At 41.6% G+C, this 15,719-nt stretch overlaps 1 protein-coding gene across 11 annotated transcripts in view; it reads right to left on the reverse strand.

The window, feature by feature from the left end:
• ncoa2 (nuclear receptor coactivator 2) overlaps nucleotides 1–14,912 on the reverse strand; it is a 133,887-nt gene extending 118,975 nt beyond the window's left edge. For 2 of the 11 annotated variants that reach the window (XM_015353631.2, XM_015353623.2), the window contains exon 1: nucleotides 14,462–14,912. The gene's annotated coding sequence lies outside the window, so the exon portion shown is untranslated. Of the gene's footprint in view, nucleotides 1–5,903; nucleotides 5,994–6,018; nucleotides 6,130–6,175; nucleotides 6,304–14,461 lie in introns of those variants that run through there. The other 9 variants (XM_015353632.2, XM_015353620.2, XM_015353627.2 and 6 more) reach the window with 8 other exon arrangements.
• Nucleotides 14,913–15,719: the final 807 nt, after the last annotated feature.

Raw genomic sequence — 15,719 nt, forward strand, 5'->3', positions numbered from 1 at the left:
AAACTGTCGATATGATGAGACATCTTAAAAAAAAAATGACAAGCAAGAAATAAGGAATCCCAGTTAAGGCCTCCACCGTGCCCACAGGACAGGTCCTTCCGCTACGAGCCTGGAATCCAGGACATGTGTAATGACTGAGCCCAGGAGCCTCGGACACAGCTCTCAGATGGTCAGTGCTGCTGCTGCAGGTGGTGGACAGACACTGTGCTTGATTTTCTGCCACAACCTGCATATTGCAGAAATGCCACAAGAGCCACCATACTTAGTAGAGCCACAGGCAGACACTTCATGCCTCCATCTCACAAGGGATGGTTAAGCAAAGGGCAATTACAGACCTCTTAAAAGGGACCTGGTTACCGTGTCTGCTTCGCTCACGTCTGTTCTGCATTGTCTCCATAACGTGAACCTCCAGGAACAGCGTCAAAGTGACAGAAAAACATTCTCTTCGGCCGGTTCCCAGGAATACATGAATGCAGCAGCTATCTGCTGGAAAAAAGAGAGCAACGCACACGAGTGGACTCAGCTGTGAGCAGCGGCCGACTGAACAGGGGGAATCACTTGCAGACGGGAGACTGCTCCAATAAAGAACCCACCGCAACATCAAGACTAAAAAAAGAACAGCGCACGTCACCTTTTTCACAACTGGGTAACGGCAGGATAAAACCACATATTCTGTACGAGTCCTGTGCAATTCCCACATAAAAGGTTGTATTTTCTGATAAAATGTCGCTGCAAACAGATGTTCAACACTGGCACCGTGTGAAAACAAGCGAACTACAGAGGAGTACAGCACTGCAGGCAAGCACGCTCTGAAGGGGCATGCCAGCAAGTAACTCAACCCCAGGTCTTCTCTCTGAGAAGAGTACAGGACAGTACACATCCTGCACCGGGCAGGTGTACACAAACCAACTTTAGCTGTTTGAATGAAATTGTGTTCTGAAGAATGGGACCACGGATTGTTCATTTTCTGTACCCTAACATCAAGCAACCATTAAAGCCATCATGAACACAGGAATTTTGTATTTACTGAAAATTCATACAGACGATGCCAACATAACCCATGGGTGCTGCTGACCTGGAAAAAAAAATTGGAATCTCGTTTTCCGTGATGTCGATTTTAAACGTGTCTGAAAGGCCGAAGATGCCACAGTTAAAATCAGGTGAGGAATAAAACCAAAGCTTGACTAATAGTGTTCAATAACTACAGACTATTTATTCCTGGTTGGTATTTCTTTACTAAAAAGGGGGGGGGAACAGGATTTAAATCCTCAAACAAATTTACAGCCATTCTAAATGAGAGTATTAGCCCACTTCAAATTCTCACAGAAATGCTCAATGTATTCCTTCAACTATTTGTTATTCCAGTGATGACCACATCTACCAAATGTTATTTTTTTTACAAATGCACCCATCTGGCAAGCTTGAAACTGGGCAGTGATTTTGCAGTCCTTCTGCAAACAATTACAATGAAAAAAGCACTTTTATAAGGTCTTCTGATATTTCCACAGTGAAGATAATTGAAAATGATTAAAATTTAAAACCCAAGTAAAAAAGTTCCTCAAAGAGAGGATGTAACATCTGTACAAAACTCAAGAGCTTTAAACCCTACTATAATGGTTACTTGACATAAGACAATGAGCCGGGCTGAACAGCATCAATGCGTCGTTTACTGTTTTTTGTTTTATAATTCCTCCGTCTCAATACCATATTTTATTGGTATGAAATAACGGCGACAAATACTGTGCCAAAAGATTGGCCCTGCTTCCAAAAACATCAGCTTTTCTTTCACAAAGAACTGGGCATCTGAAAAGACAAACCGATGGGTGCCCTCTGTAACAGTGAGAGAGCTGCAGTAAGCTCCAGCCTTTTTACAAGTGCACCGTTATAAATGGACTTCATATGTTTCCTGATGACGTAGGGCCTCATCTGAACTACTGCTGACCTCCATACCATTCACAAGCTCAGGCAAGCATTTGTTTATATGGAATCATCAATCTCAATTAAAAAGGAGAAAGTATTGATTTTCTTTAGTTTAGAGAGCTTGATTTTCCTTCTGGGATTGAAGAATTTACAGCACAAAGATCTCTGCAATACAGTAAAACCGGACGCCTTCAACATGAGATTGAGCAATCAAATCTAACACAAATACTGCAGCATATTCAAAGGTCAGGCACAGGTCTGTACTCCACAGTATTTTTCAGGAGAGATGATGAATACCAGTCTTCAGTTTTAGCTGGTTTCTTTATATAATCAAATAAAAAACACATAATTCAAGGAAACATGGATCAAGAAATTCCGGCTTTTTGTTTTTCTTAACACGTGACCTCAAAAGTTGACTTTTTAATAAGATCACTAATCCTAACCAACTCCGCTTCATTCATTTTTGTTAATTTCATGTCTTGCTTACAGCCTTTTCTCTATGCAGTAATCTCTTAAAATCACTTGAGGGAAAAAAAACCTTCTGAAGAGGCTATTTGTTTAAACCCACAATTCGCCCTGGTTAACCATGGATCAAATAAAGCATAAAAAACACACACAGTATCTAAATGCAAAAAAAATCCCTCTTCATTCCCTATCCCACGAGATGACCAGACCAAGGACTGCAGATTTTGCAATATAAGCCATTAAGATGAGCTGTAATTCAAATAAAAAAGTGTTCATTTTTCATAATTCAAAGAATGATTCAAATGAATCAAAAATCAGGATTCTACTCAAATCACTGTATTGCTCCACAGAACAAACAATACATGTTTGTGTTTTTTTTCTTCCTTAGTCATTAAACAAGCTCACTGGTTTTATACACACAGGAGTAGATGACTTAAATTCAATATTTTACTACAAAGACTGTGGAACTGCAAAAATGTACAAGGCCTGTACAGCAAACTAATAAGAGGTGAAGAGTTAGGACAGGGTGAAACCCCCTATATTTCAGCAGTGCAGTTCAGTGGGAAAAGAACAGATAGCAGCAGCTACTTTCAATGTGCAGTGGAGGTTGTTACTGACTTGCTGGGCTTGCGTGCTTGGGAAAAAATGAAAGGTGTTGTTGCACAAAACATGTGCCTTTAAAACAAACCATGAAAAATTAATATACTATTTGAATGCAGCCCTTTCTTTTGGTCGCTCCACACATCCCACCTCTGAAACATCAGAAATCAATTCACTTAGTTCCTTACTCAGGGAAATCGCTGCTCTTGTGTTTTCACACCATGGGTCTCAACTATCCCCTCACAAGGAAACGCTGACCTGAACAGCCGATTTCACTGCTTCATGGGCTCACCAATCTCTTATGCAACCAGCTCTTCAGAGGAGACAGGACACGGCAGTAAAATGTTTCAGATTTACAAATGATTAAATGTGGTGCACAACTCACACACTTTACTTTGACAACAGTATTTTGTGGGGTCTCTACCGAAACATCTGGGGAAATACCAATGATTATGGACACTACTCCTTTTCTAAAGGAAACACTGCTTTCTTTCATGATGCCACCTAAACTGCACAGCAAGGAGAAAAGGAGAAATGTAGTAGTTATGACTAGGGGACACATTTTTAGCACAGGTTTAGTATACAATATGACTCAAGAATTACAGGCACGAGCTTGTGTGCCTACGCTTTTAATATCTCAGACACCACACACAAGAGACATGCAGCAAAAACATATTCAAATACACATTTAGTTCACTTTGATTTCATATTATTAATGTAAAGACGTACAGTGTTGCATGCACACAAAACACAGGAAACAAAACTCAACGAAATCCTACATGTAGATCGACCAGTTACAGGAAAGGCCATAAAACCATCTTTATTACACTGCTGAACTGCCTGCACGGTAGCTCCTATACTCCCTGCGACCTGCTGTCAGTCAAGATGGTTAATCATCAGCACTGCCCCACTTCCAAATCGCACGCAGAAAGTGAAACCCACTGTCATAAAAACCCGTCCCTGGAAAATTTGTATCCCCCTGGAATTGCACCTGGGTTTGTACAGCGCAGGGATTCTCTATGGGGGACAGAAAGCCTGACTAATCCCACATAAGTTTCCAGTTTACCTCTCATGCAAAAGGCTCTCTTTGGAGACCAGAGACGCCCACGTCAGACAATTACTGTGTGGAGATGCGAAGGGTGTGTGTATTTCTACAGAACACGTCCCAGGCAGACCGATCTAAGAACCTGTCGTCTCACATCCCGTAAAAGCACTCGTTAACCCTCAGTACGCACTCCGACACGTCGCGTTGGAGATGCTGTAGAAAACCCCATTTTGTCAGCCGAAACCCAATTTCAGCTTGTGTTGCTCCCAGCCTTTTCAATTCTAATGGCGAGGGGGGTGTGTGGGTGTTTTTTTTTTTGTCATTTGATTGGAATTTAAAAATATGGAAAATGGAAGGGTGGTCCGCTTCTGAGATTGCCACAATGCATTTTAAATTATACTTAAATAGAAAATAAGAGTCCGTGGTTTCGATCGTCCGATCATAAGAAAAAGATTGCCGGGCACCTTACACACCTCAAGAATAGTTAGTACCCCTCTACCCACTGCTGTGTGAGTCTAATAAAACATCTGGCTGATTTCGTCCAATAAATTCCTCGCTCCCTATCTTCGTGAGTGGATAGATGAGCGAGACTCACAAACAAACCCCGGAGGAGAGACTCTTAAGTATCCTATGAAAATGTGTATCCCCCGTGAATTTCCGACCGGCCTTCGCTCATCACCTAATTAGCGTAATTTCTAAAATAAAGAAATATATATATACACACTACAAAAAAAAATCAAAAACAGCGTCTGTTGAAAAGCGTGCGCGGCTCCATGTCACTGAAAGTTCAGTAGTGCGCGAAAAGTCAACTGCTGAAACGTGTTTTTCTTGCGATGCTTGTACGAAACAAAAACTAAAGGAGCTTTTGTAACTTTTCTGCAACTTAACAATACCTGATTAGTTTTGCACCTGATCAAAGCACACAAAAAAATGCTGAAAAGCAGCAACCCCTTGATGGTAAACCTCTCCTGTTGCAGCCCAAGACTCACGAAACACCCAGCTGAAGTTCGTTGACAACTAAATTTTTTTTTAATAACCATCCACTCAAAAAACACCAGACCTCGACGTTTCCGGGGAACGTGACGTCCCCCTGACATCTAGCAGCACAGGTGGAAAACGCAGCTTCGCCAAAAGTGACAGCAGAACGAAAAAAAAAGAAAAACAGAGCATCAGCCGGAGGCAGGCAGGCAAAACTGAAACTCGGCGATTAAGGCACCGAACAAAACACGGCCGGGCACGTCACGGCTTCGCAGCTCTGCAGCGAGTGGACAGTAAATCTGCCCGTCAAACGCCAACGTCTTCCTGTCATTTCGGGCTTTTTAAAAAAAACAGGTTCACGTCACCCCCGTCGAGAGTGAGGAGTAAATAGAGGGGGTTTAAAATCACAGGAGAACTTGAGCACGTCGAAGCCGCTTTCCTAACGCGTCTGGTTTTGTTTTTCCCTTTCAGTCGTGTAAGATTATTAATAACCTAACACGCCAGAGGAGCCGTCTCCCCGAAACTGCGTCCTCAACACAATTGTCTCCGTCCCGTTCTAGAAGAGGCGCCGTTCCAGATTCCGGGGAATTCTGCATATTCCCGACTCCCGTGCTCCCAGCTGCAACTTCGACATGACTCCCAGCCCTCCGCCAAGATCTCCCGAAACCCAGCCTGGCTGTTGCATAACGTCAAGCGAAAGGAGAATACCGCAGGAGCACCGCTGCCGTGCGGGTCTCATTGCCACCATCTCGCTCGGTGCAAAATGTAACCCAGTTAAACTTCTGTGTCACTCTACCCCCCACCACCACCACCACCTCCAAAAAAAAAAAAACAACCCATAAGCGGATAAGCAAACATAAGCAAGTCTCGCCAAAACAATAAAAAGACGTCTTACTACGGAGACCCACAGCAGTCTGCGTGCGCTCCCACCGCCAGTCCCATCACGCCAGCATTTTGCACCTCAAGCTCCGGAACCAAAGTGACACAGGGAAAGGGGGAAAAAAACTCACACACAGCAACGCAGCAGCAGCCGCCGCCGCCGCCACACAACTGAGATAGGGATCCCTCTCAGATTTCTTTTTTTTTTCCTCCAAATTACGAGAGAGAAAAGACAATGCCGCGATATTAAAAGGGCACGCTTAGCAGCGCCCCCTTTGCAAACTTCACCGTAACTGGAATCCTCTCGAACCCCGCATGTTATGTCCGGCTCTGACCTTCGGGTTTGAGAAACAGCACCGTAGCTTGCTCCGCGGCCGCCATGTTCCTAGCTGCTGGCTGATGACTGGCTGCTTGTTTATCTCGCCAGCTCCCCCCCCACCGCCTCCTCCTCCTCACACACACACACACTACGGGCACCACTATCTACTCATTTACTACAGCGGTTTGCAGCGAGCAAACAGGCGAAGCGATGATATAGGCGAGCGCTATCAGAGAAAGGAGACCTCGTGGAATCGGACAGTCCCGGCTGGCGAGTGGGGGAAAAAACACGCCGAGAGCAGCGAAATCTGAACAGAAATTAAAAAAAACACACACACACACACAATCCTCGGTGCACGACGTAAAATAGTATTAAAGAAAGTTACAAAGAACTCGACAGGTTATGAAATTGTAGCGGCTTTAGGATACTGCAGAAAACTAGATGAAATCGCAGAATTCGCAGAAAAAGATGGTGAATCCCTTTCATTATGGGGGGGAAAAGTCAGTAGACGTGGGTTAAAAAAACATTTAGTGAAAAGTTTTTAGTACGCGCTTTTCAGTTGACGAGTAAGTATGGTAAAGGCACCTTAAAAAACGAACCAGTTTCTGGACATGTTTAGCAAACGAGCTTTGATTTGAACAAAACCATGATTACGTTTTAAGGCACATTTTAAATTGTTGTTTTTGCAATAAAGGTATTTTAAGTTTGATTCTGGGAATGTGAATTCTGAAGGATATCCACAACACTTTTCCAAAGCACAGAGAAATAGAAAATCTTTGTTGAAAAGTGTTACGTAATTTATATAAAATATAGTTACAATTTGTTATTTCTCAAGGTCATGTTCTGATATATGATGATACTATTTTAGAAAACGTACTTGGTACGTACATACTTACTGAAAATATGATAATTATATTTATTATAGCAGAAGTAGATGCATTAAATATTAAATTATTTAGATATCTACAGTACGTCTTTAATATGTTTCCCATAATAGCTTGAGGAGCATAGAATGAAAAACTAAAATGGTAAAAATATTTAAATTTATGTTTTATTTAGCTAGCTCACTGAACTAACGTTTGTCTATAAACTCTCCTTTAATTTATTGTAATTTTTATCCTATGTTAACTGAATTATAAACAGTACATGACTATTCTATAAATGCATACCTAAAGATGCTTTTACTGGATTTACTTGAACTGTTGAGGCATATAATCTGATTCATATTCCATAGTCACTAAAATAATCACATTAAAAGATCTAGGTGCATATTAGTCCTCAGAACTCTATAATGTGTATACAGTACAAACCAGGAGTAAATACCCCACATACAGTAGCTTGCCCTGTTATGCTATGTATACAAACTTTAGTTAAAACATCAACATCTTTATTTTCTATAGTGCCTTTCATGACACCTCCTCTCCAGTGCTGCCACGTAAAACAAAGCAGAAACATTAGATACAAATAAGCAATGACAGTGGCAAATTCGAACTAGTTTTAAATTCTAGCTAACAGGCTCCTGTTTATATAGAAAGACTCAATTTTATAACAATTAATGTTTAAAATAAACGTTTAAAACCTTTATTCGAACTATTTGACAGGTACACCAACAGGAAACTGGAAAACATTTGGTGAAAAGAGTGTTTCACACGATGCTGTTGCTGTCGTGTGCCCTCCAGAATGGGGTGTTTATATTTGTCATACAAGTGCATTGTTTCAGTAAAAAAAATAAAATTGCGTGCCTTTGTTATATAGATTTGAATCCCAAAGCACTTCCCAGATAGGAGGGGAGTTCCTCTATTAGCAGTGATGTACAGCACTCACCTAAGTGTTGTGTGGGAGTCAGCCTCATTACAGGACTGATCAGACAAAGAAGCAAGACATTTCCTCACTTGTTGAACTAAGGGGGAACTTTAGGGAGACCAGATTGTGCAAGCCCAATACTTGCTTAATGTACTGGAATTCAGCCAGGACAGGAAGGTTAAGACTCCTGCTATTTAGAAAAAGTGCCCTGTCACTTTTAATGATCAAGCTTAACAGCTCTGAAAGAAGGTACCTCCAACAGTACAGTCACCATACTGGGGTACAGATTTGGAAATACTGTCCCAGACGGAACAGAGCCACTTACTGATTAAACACCATTGCCAGTCGCACCCTGGTTTTGCACGGAGGTCTTCCATCACTTGGCTTCAGAGATCTGTCACGTCAGGCCTCATCATTTAAACAAACACTCAAAAATATGAATCGATAGCCTATGAGTCCAAAAGATAAAAAAACTGAACCATGAATCAGTGTTGCTCATCACAACAGCCTAAAACAAAATAAGAACAAGTTATTCTGAGAACCTTGTTTGGTAGTACACATGGATGATTTTCTTAGCATTGTATTTCTAAAATCACTGTTTGCATAACTCTGCTTATCGGAAGGATGTTACATACTTATATTTGAAGACCTTATTTCATAATGATGTTATTTTTCTTCCTGTAGTTATGCCTAATGAGTGTTTTCTTCTACAGCATATAGGATTTTAAACAAATTCACAAGTGTCTGGAAAAACTGTTATTTTGGTCATTTTTTAAACAGAATGTAAATTGTTGAAAGTGGAAACTTCTGTAATGTTTTATGTAAAACTCCAATGCACAACTTTCTGCCCCCATAAGTCTCTAATTATGCTTATTCATTGATTTCAATTTTCTACTTGTGGCTTACTATTAAATTTGCTTTCAGGATTTAAAAAAAGTTGAACAGGGTGTGTAAAAATGAGCACTGTTCTATACAGTGAGTTTCAGAGTTGCTCTCATTTAGGAGTGTCAGCTGAAATGTGACCAAATTAATTTGCAGGAGGTAGGAGGAATGCTCACTACGGGAGTTTTGGATACATTAATCCCATCATACTGGTCACACGAGTTGAGTTGAGGAGAGACTACATAAAGTTGTGTTCTCAAGTTCCTGGATATAGCGAAGGAAAGAGGTGCTTTAGCAAAGCCGTTTGTGAAACCAAGACCCGAGTACAAAAAAGCAACACAGGAAATCAGAACTGTTAAAGGCACCAATTAGTACCAGTCATGCCAACACCCACTTGTCATGCCCAGTGCCACTAGCAGTTCAGCAGTCCTTTGGTTTAGAACGAGGGGCTCTGACTTCCTCATTCACATGCCAAGGCTATAATCCCTCAAACCAGAGGGAAGTCAAACATCCCGATAAGTGTTTTCTCCCTACTGCAATCTCATTGTCAGGGTTTGCCTGAACACACAGTGAAAAAGAAAAACAAAAGAGAACCTGCCTAAAATAGTACTTAATAATGTGGCTAAAGCCAATGTCCGGTTATCCTTCAAGAAACAGCTGGGTAAGATCCTTGGATCAGTCAACTACCAGCTACCAAACAGGCTTGAGAGTGCACAGTGCATCTTTCCTATTTATTGTCTGATCTATACAGAAATCACAAGACACCTTGACTACTGCACAGCACGCTGGCTTCAAGTAATATAAAAAGACATAAAAGTTAAACCACAATCTGTGCAACGTTGTGTTTTTACTCGCATAAATATCAGCTACAACTTAATCTGATCTAAAGTACAAAGGGGAATTTTTCAATCAATAGTCTAGTAGTGAGTAAAATCAACGTCCTAAAGTACAGACCTGTGCCGTCAGTGCTTACAGTTGGAATCTGTGAGCCTGCAGAGAGTCTGTTTTACACTTTTCAAGGAACAGTAGTGTGACCGAAACAAAAATAACGCAGATTTCTGGATTTGATTTGTAAGCCTTAATCAGATTACCCTTCACCAAGACGGGTTTCTTGAAAACGGAGTCTCTGGCAGTGAAAGAACCTTGCCACAAGAAAATCAGGGGAAAAGAGCAGCCCTGACAGAGAGGCCAACACCACTGCAACAGAGATGGGATGTCCTTTTCTGGCACCAGTGTGGCAGGTCTTCATAAAGAAGACATCCAGGCAAGGGCCTTACAGATGGGAAACACATACGTGCTGTAAACCAGCTGGAGAATTCCATTGATCCGTGTGGAGCAGGTGAGGAGTTCATTCCAGTGATCGAAGGGCTCAGACATCCCTGACCAATTCAAAACTAGAATACTGTTCCTGCTGGGAACATTCATGTTATTGTGGAAATTCTCTTCGGTAGGAAACTGGAAAACATTTGTAGTAGCAGTGTATTCTTGCTATGTTATCTGATGCTGTATGTTTCCCAAAAGCCCAGCGGTAAGCAGGATGGTAGTAACAAGCACTGAACATGAAGTACTTTGTGGCATAAAAAAAAACATGAATTACACCACAAAACATGAAGAACAACATAAAATGTGAGTTTTGGGATCCGAAACATCACTGCCCGAGACATTCAGGGCAGCATCATGCAGAATGTCACAATTCCTTTAGAAATGTTGCTGGATTCTATCTGTGGTCAGTAAGCAGCATCGCCCTTCCCAGAGGAAAGGGATATCGATCACTGTCCAGAAAGCAATATGCCGAGGAACTCCACAGCGCTCTGTTGTGGCTGGTTCTTCCCCTTTAACCTGACCTGCTGCTTCTGAAGCAATAAAACAGCAGGTTTCCGAATCCGCAGTCGGAACACACCGACGTCCTCCAGTTTTCCATCTTCTTGTGTCTCCTCACAGTTCCCCCGTTTCTCTCTTTCTGCCTCTGCCTCACACATATTAACTTTGGTCTCGCTCTGCTCTTCTGCTGTCCCATTTTACTGCTTAAATGAACAGAGCTACATTTTCTGTTGCTCTATTTTTATGGTCTTTCAAAATAATGTCCTGCATTAGGTAAAGCCCCGCATTTTCTAAACAGGGTTAAAAAACTGCGTTTCTGTTCATGCAACGATATTTTACTCGTTGTGACCCCTTCTAGTCCCCTTCAGTAAAAATACAAACCAAATGGCTATCTTCTGCAGTAACTAATCTCAGTGACTTCATCAAACAATTCTGGCAGCAAACCACAGGGTTGTGTGTGGTTTCTGATTCCTCAGGTTTACAGGAAACAGACCAGGCAAACGAGAGGGAGTGAGAAAAGAAATATGAAGAAAATGCTGTCAACTGATTTAATTACCTTTTTAGATTACACGTCCAAAAGTCGTATTTACAAGCACATGCTAAATTCAGTTCCAGGATCTGGCTGCTCAAATTGCACTTAATTAATTAGTGGCCACATATATCGGTACAGATTATGACACAGTTTACCGCGGTCGGTTTTTACACACTCCACGGGCAATCTGAACCTTGGATTGCAGAAAGACAAAACATCCAGATCTATCAACTTCCCTGGGTGTTGAAAATAAAACATTAAACAATTCTTCTCATTTTCCAGTAACAAATATGTTTCATGAGCATGCAGACATAACATGACTGGAACTACAATTAATGAAGGCACTGCTTTCTTTGTACAAGAAACATACTAACACACTGCAAAAGTCTTGCTGTGGTCTAAGTGAAAAAACACTGCACCAGGTTTTATACTACAGCAAACAGATGAAAGTCCTAAAAGGAATCTACTACCAGCAAGCTGTAAGCATTTTAGTTTGAGAATGGAGCAATACTGCACAATCAATACTAAAATAAAGAGACAAGGTCCAACTTTAATTCTGTCACAGTTAGTCTGACTATAAATAATTGACTTGCATCCCCCACTGCCTTTAAAACTATGATATTTCATACACTTTCCTTTTTATGTAGTAAGATAAAGATGAAAACAATCACTGGACTTCTTAATTTTATTACTGGCTGAGCCAACAGCCTCATTCCGGGCAATGAATTTGTCTTAAAAGAGGGAAATGACAACAAGTTCCCTCTAAGAAAATTGTAAATCATTCTGAAAGAGAAAAAGAAAGTAAAACCAAGTATAAGAATTAGGACCTTTGACACAGAGCTCATCCAGAATCTTAGCAAAAATACAGTACATTACAAATGTTATAACTAAAACACTGGAATTAATACAGCCAACACTGCTTTGTCTGTGACCGGTTTCTATAACCATCTTGAAAGTAAAATAAAAATATTAAACTTTGGATTATGCCATTGTTTGAGTAGAAACAGTTTATTAATTTAGAAAGGAGAAGTCAATTCCATTACGGGAAGAAAAACAGGAGTTTAGCAGTTTACATTTAAACCCTGAGTTCAAGAAAATGCATTGTAAAATTTGGTCATGTAAAACGCTGACATTTTGTCATGATTAACTTTTCACATTGTTTTGCTTACAATCATGCAACACGCTTTGATTTTCATGTCTCAGCTCTCCACCACGACCCAGGGAGAAAGAGGACATGGAGGCAGACTCTTCCAGACACTACAAGAGCCCACCTACAGTACAAGACACTTGTAATTTCACACACCACTGACTACACAGCCCCATACTGGAGGTTCGGCAGCGATGGAGGACAAGAACAGCCCTCCCTCACTGACATGCTTGCAGGCACTGGGGAGGCTGCACGGGTTACTGTATCTGTGAGGTCCGAGAGAATCCCAGCCAACTCTTCCCACCCTAACTACCCAGCAGCCACAGCTGGCTCACGTCTCAGACTCGAACCCGCGATCACAGAGTTCAGCCTGCGCTCAGGCAAGCGCCTTTACCAGTGGGACCCCTCAGAGGGCAGTGGCACCGATTTCAAATTGATCTCCTAAACCTGCCAGAGTACACACCTGTCCACGGACTCCCTTAAGAACAGTTAGCATTGAAATTTCCTATAAAGACCTTTTACAGTACATTTCCTATGATGGCCAAAGGTGTACATCATCATTGGAAATGATGAGAACTGTGGCGAATAAACTACTGACACGTAAAACATAATCAACAAACAGGTTTATGAACTGAGACACATCCTGCTCTGACTGTAGTCAGCACACCCATATTTACATTTGTCTGGGAACTTGTCACACCAGCGCAGCTTTCACATACTGTATAAGCCAACAATAGAAACTGCAGGTACATAATTAGGAAGTCCAGCAAGATTTACAGCAGAAACCCGCACCAAAGAGATCCAAATGAAAACTGTGCAGCTTCGCGGAAGGCCAGGGCAGTAAAATTAAGACGACGTCTGGAGTACAGTATGAAGGCTGCCGACTATGAAGACTCGTGATCTGGCGAAACCGAAATAGAATTTCTCAGGCAAAAAGCCCCAGAAATACGCACCGTGTTTAAAAATAAAAGGGGAAACAAAAAAAAAGCAATCGTCATCCAGTTTGAGCCCAAAAAAAAACTTCACATGAAATCTGAAATGTTAATATACTGCAACTTCTTCCTTCAGCTAGAATACAGCACAAGGATATCGGACCCTTGCTCTTTCGGAGGCGTGTTGTCCGCTGACCCAAGGCTCTCATCAGATCTTTTGAAAGACGCCACTGTGATCAGCTTTGACACCAATGCTGGGTAGCTCGTTTCGGGCTCTCACAACCCTCTGGAAACATGTTATAACTGTGAACTTCAGCTTTGTGACCGTGTGCTCTAAGCCATTTATCGGTGAGCTGGAGTGCCCTCTCAGGTCCAGCTGAGTGAGACGTTACCGGTGAATTTATGGAAATCGGTGACAGCTGGGCACCCCAGTAACATAAATCAGTAAAGAGAATGACTGTCGCAGAGAGGGAAATTTCTAACCTGTAACTCTGATAATCACAAGTGGGTTCAACTATGTTTGCAATTTCACATCATTTCTGTTTGGGAATACCTGCAGGAAATGCCGAATTCTTTTAAAAGATGACCAGAAACTAATTAAACCTGCCGTGCTCCACGCATTAACAGTTTAAAGAACACGTACAGATCGTTTAATTAGCTGCAGAATGCTAGTTTATTTGTTGGGGACTCGAAGCTTGTTCCAATGTAGGTCAGTTTTTTAGCAAGTCCTCATTTTCGGCTGATCGCGGTGCTCAGGGGAGACTTCGTTTCGCTATAATTAAAGCACTTCTGTAAGTCGCTCATGTGTTTTGTCGAAAACAAAATACGTGGGAGAATCACCATTAAATATGATCTGGAAGGGTAATAGCCGTATCCTATCCAGCGCTAAATCTATAAAAACATCGCAATCCTGTGATCCAAAGACAACTAGTGCGGAGATAACAATGCACCTTGCAGAATCTATCTGAATTCTGGCTCTAACGAGAAACTAGCAATACTAAAGGGCACAGTCAAAATCCACGTTTTTATCCCCGAATGGAATATTCCAGTGTCATAACGTATAAATAAACGCGGCGACTGTCAAAACACACAACCAATTTCACAAATGTCCGAAAACCCGCCGGCATCGTTACCATACCTCTGTCTGGCAAAGCTCTGGTCCGAGATCAGCCCTGGCTTCCAGCGATTTCCGATACAGGACCGCCCGGGAGCAAATGGTCGCAGGACCTCTCGCCGTGGGTCAAGTAGTCCATGCAGGGCAAAATCACGGTACCTCCTTGCTTTGAAATATTTGTCGCACGGACAAACGCACGACTCCCGTCGTCTAAGTAAGACCGAAATCTTTGATTATTTTTTTTTCTCCCCCAACTCGCCAGGACTGAGATTTGGGTCAGATTCAGAAGCGGCCATGCGCCCAGCAGTAGGTTACCCCCATGAAAACCGTCTTACTACAGTGCCTGCTTTGGATCCGGAATTTTAGCCAGACGAAGTCCTCAACTCGGCAGGAGGCGAAACAAAAAAAGGCTCAAACAGAAACCAGAACTCGGTTTATTGACATATTATACGCGTCGAGCAGTAACACGAGGGAGCTAGTGTGAGCTACAGCTCCACCACTCGGTTCAACGCGTTGTTTTGTGAACAGAGACCACATTACATGATGTCCATATCGGTTCCACATCAGATTAAACATTTGAGACAATAGCACGCGTTTTCAAGGTATTTGTCATCAGCATCGCCTTTAGCATTGATACGACAAAGGCGTTGTGTTATATATTCCTTTAAACTCAGCAAAATACAAAATTAAGTGACGCCGACTGTGGCTCCAGTCTCCAGTTCGTAGACAGTTCCTAAATTAATCGATTAATTTTATTTTCATTCACACCCAATATTCATTGTCTTACTGTATGTAAGACTAAGCGGAACAATCACAGCAAGGTGACATCTCTGTGTTTAATTTATTAAATGTACCTCCAGCCATGGTAAAGGATTAGAAAAGTAAAAGTGTGTTTATCCTTATTTCGAGACAACCCCCATGAAGTTTCTTTAAATAAGGACACAAAGACTGTACCAATGCCCTATTGCTTATGAAAGTGTGATGTTTAGGAGTCAATGCCGCATCAGTGCCATGTAATAATTGTCTGAATAAAATCAGTCATTTATCAATACCACCAAGTCACACAACACACAATAAACGACGGATATAAGGGAATTTTCCCCCAAAAGAACAAATAAATTATGGAAGTTAGGGACAGCAAACCTTGTCCATTTTACTTGCGGGAATCTTTTCCATCAGAATCAATGGAACTGGGTACTGTTACAGACCATAAATTAGACTAGTTGTGTGTTACACTTCTAATTTGTCGTCGAAATAAAATCAGAGAATAACTCTGAGCCAT

The sequence above is a fragment of the Lepisosteus oculatus genome, chromosome 6 (assembly GCF_040954835.1).
Source record: "Lepisosteus oculatus isolate fLepOcu1 chromosome 6, fLepOcu1.hap2, whole genome shotgun sequence".
NCBI classification, from domain to species: domain Eukaryota; kingdom Metazoa; phylum Chordata; class Actinopteri; order Semionotiformes; family Lepisosteidae; genus Lepisosteus; species Lepisosteus oculatus.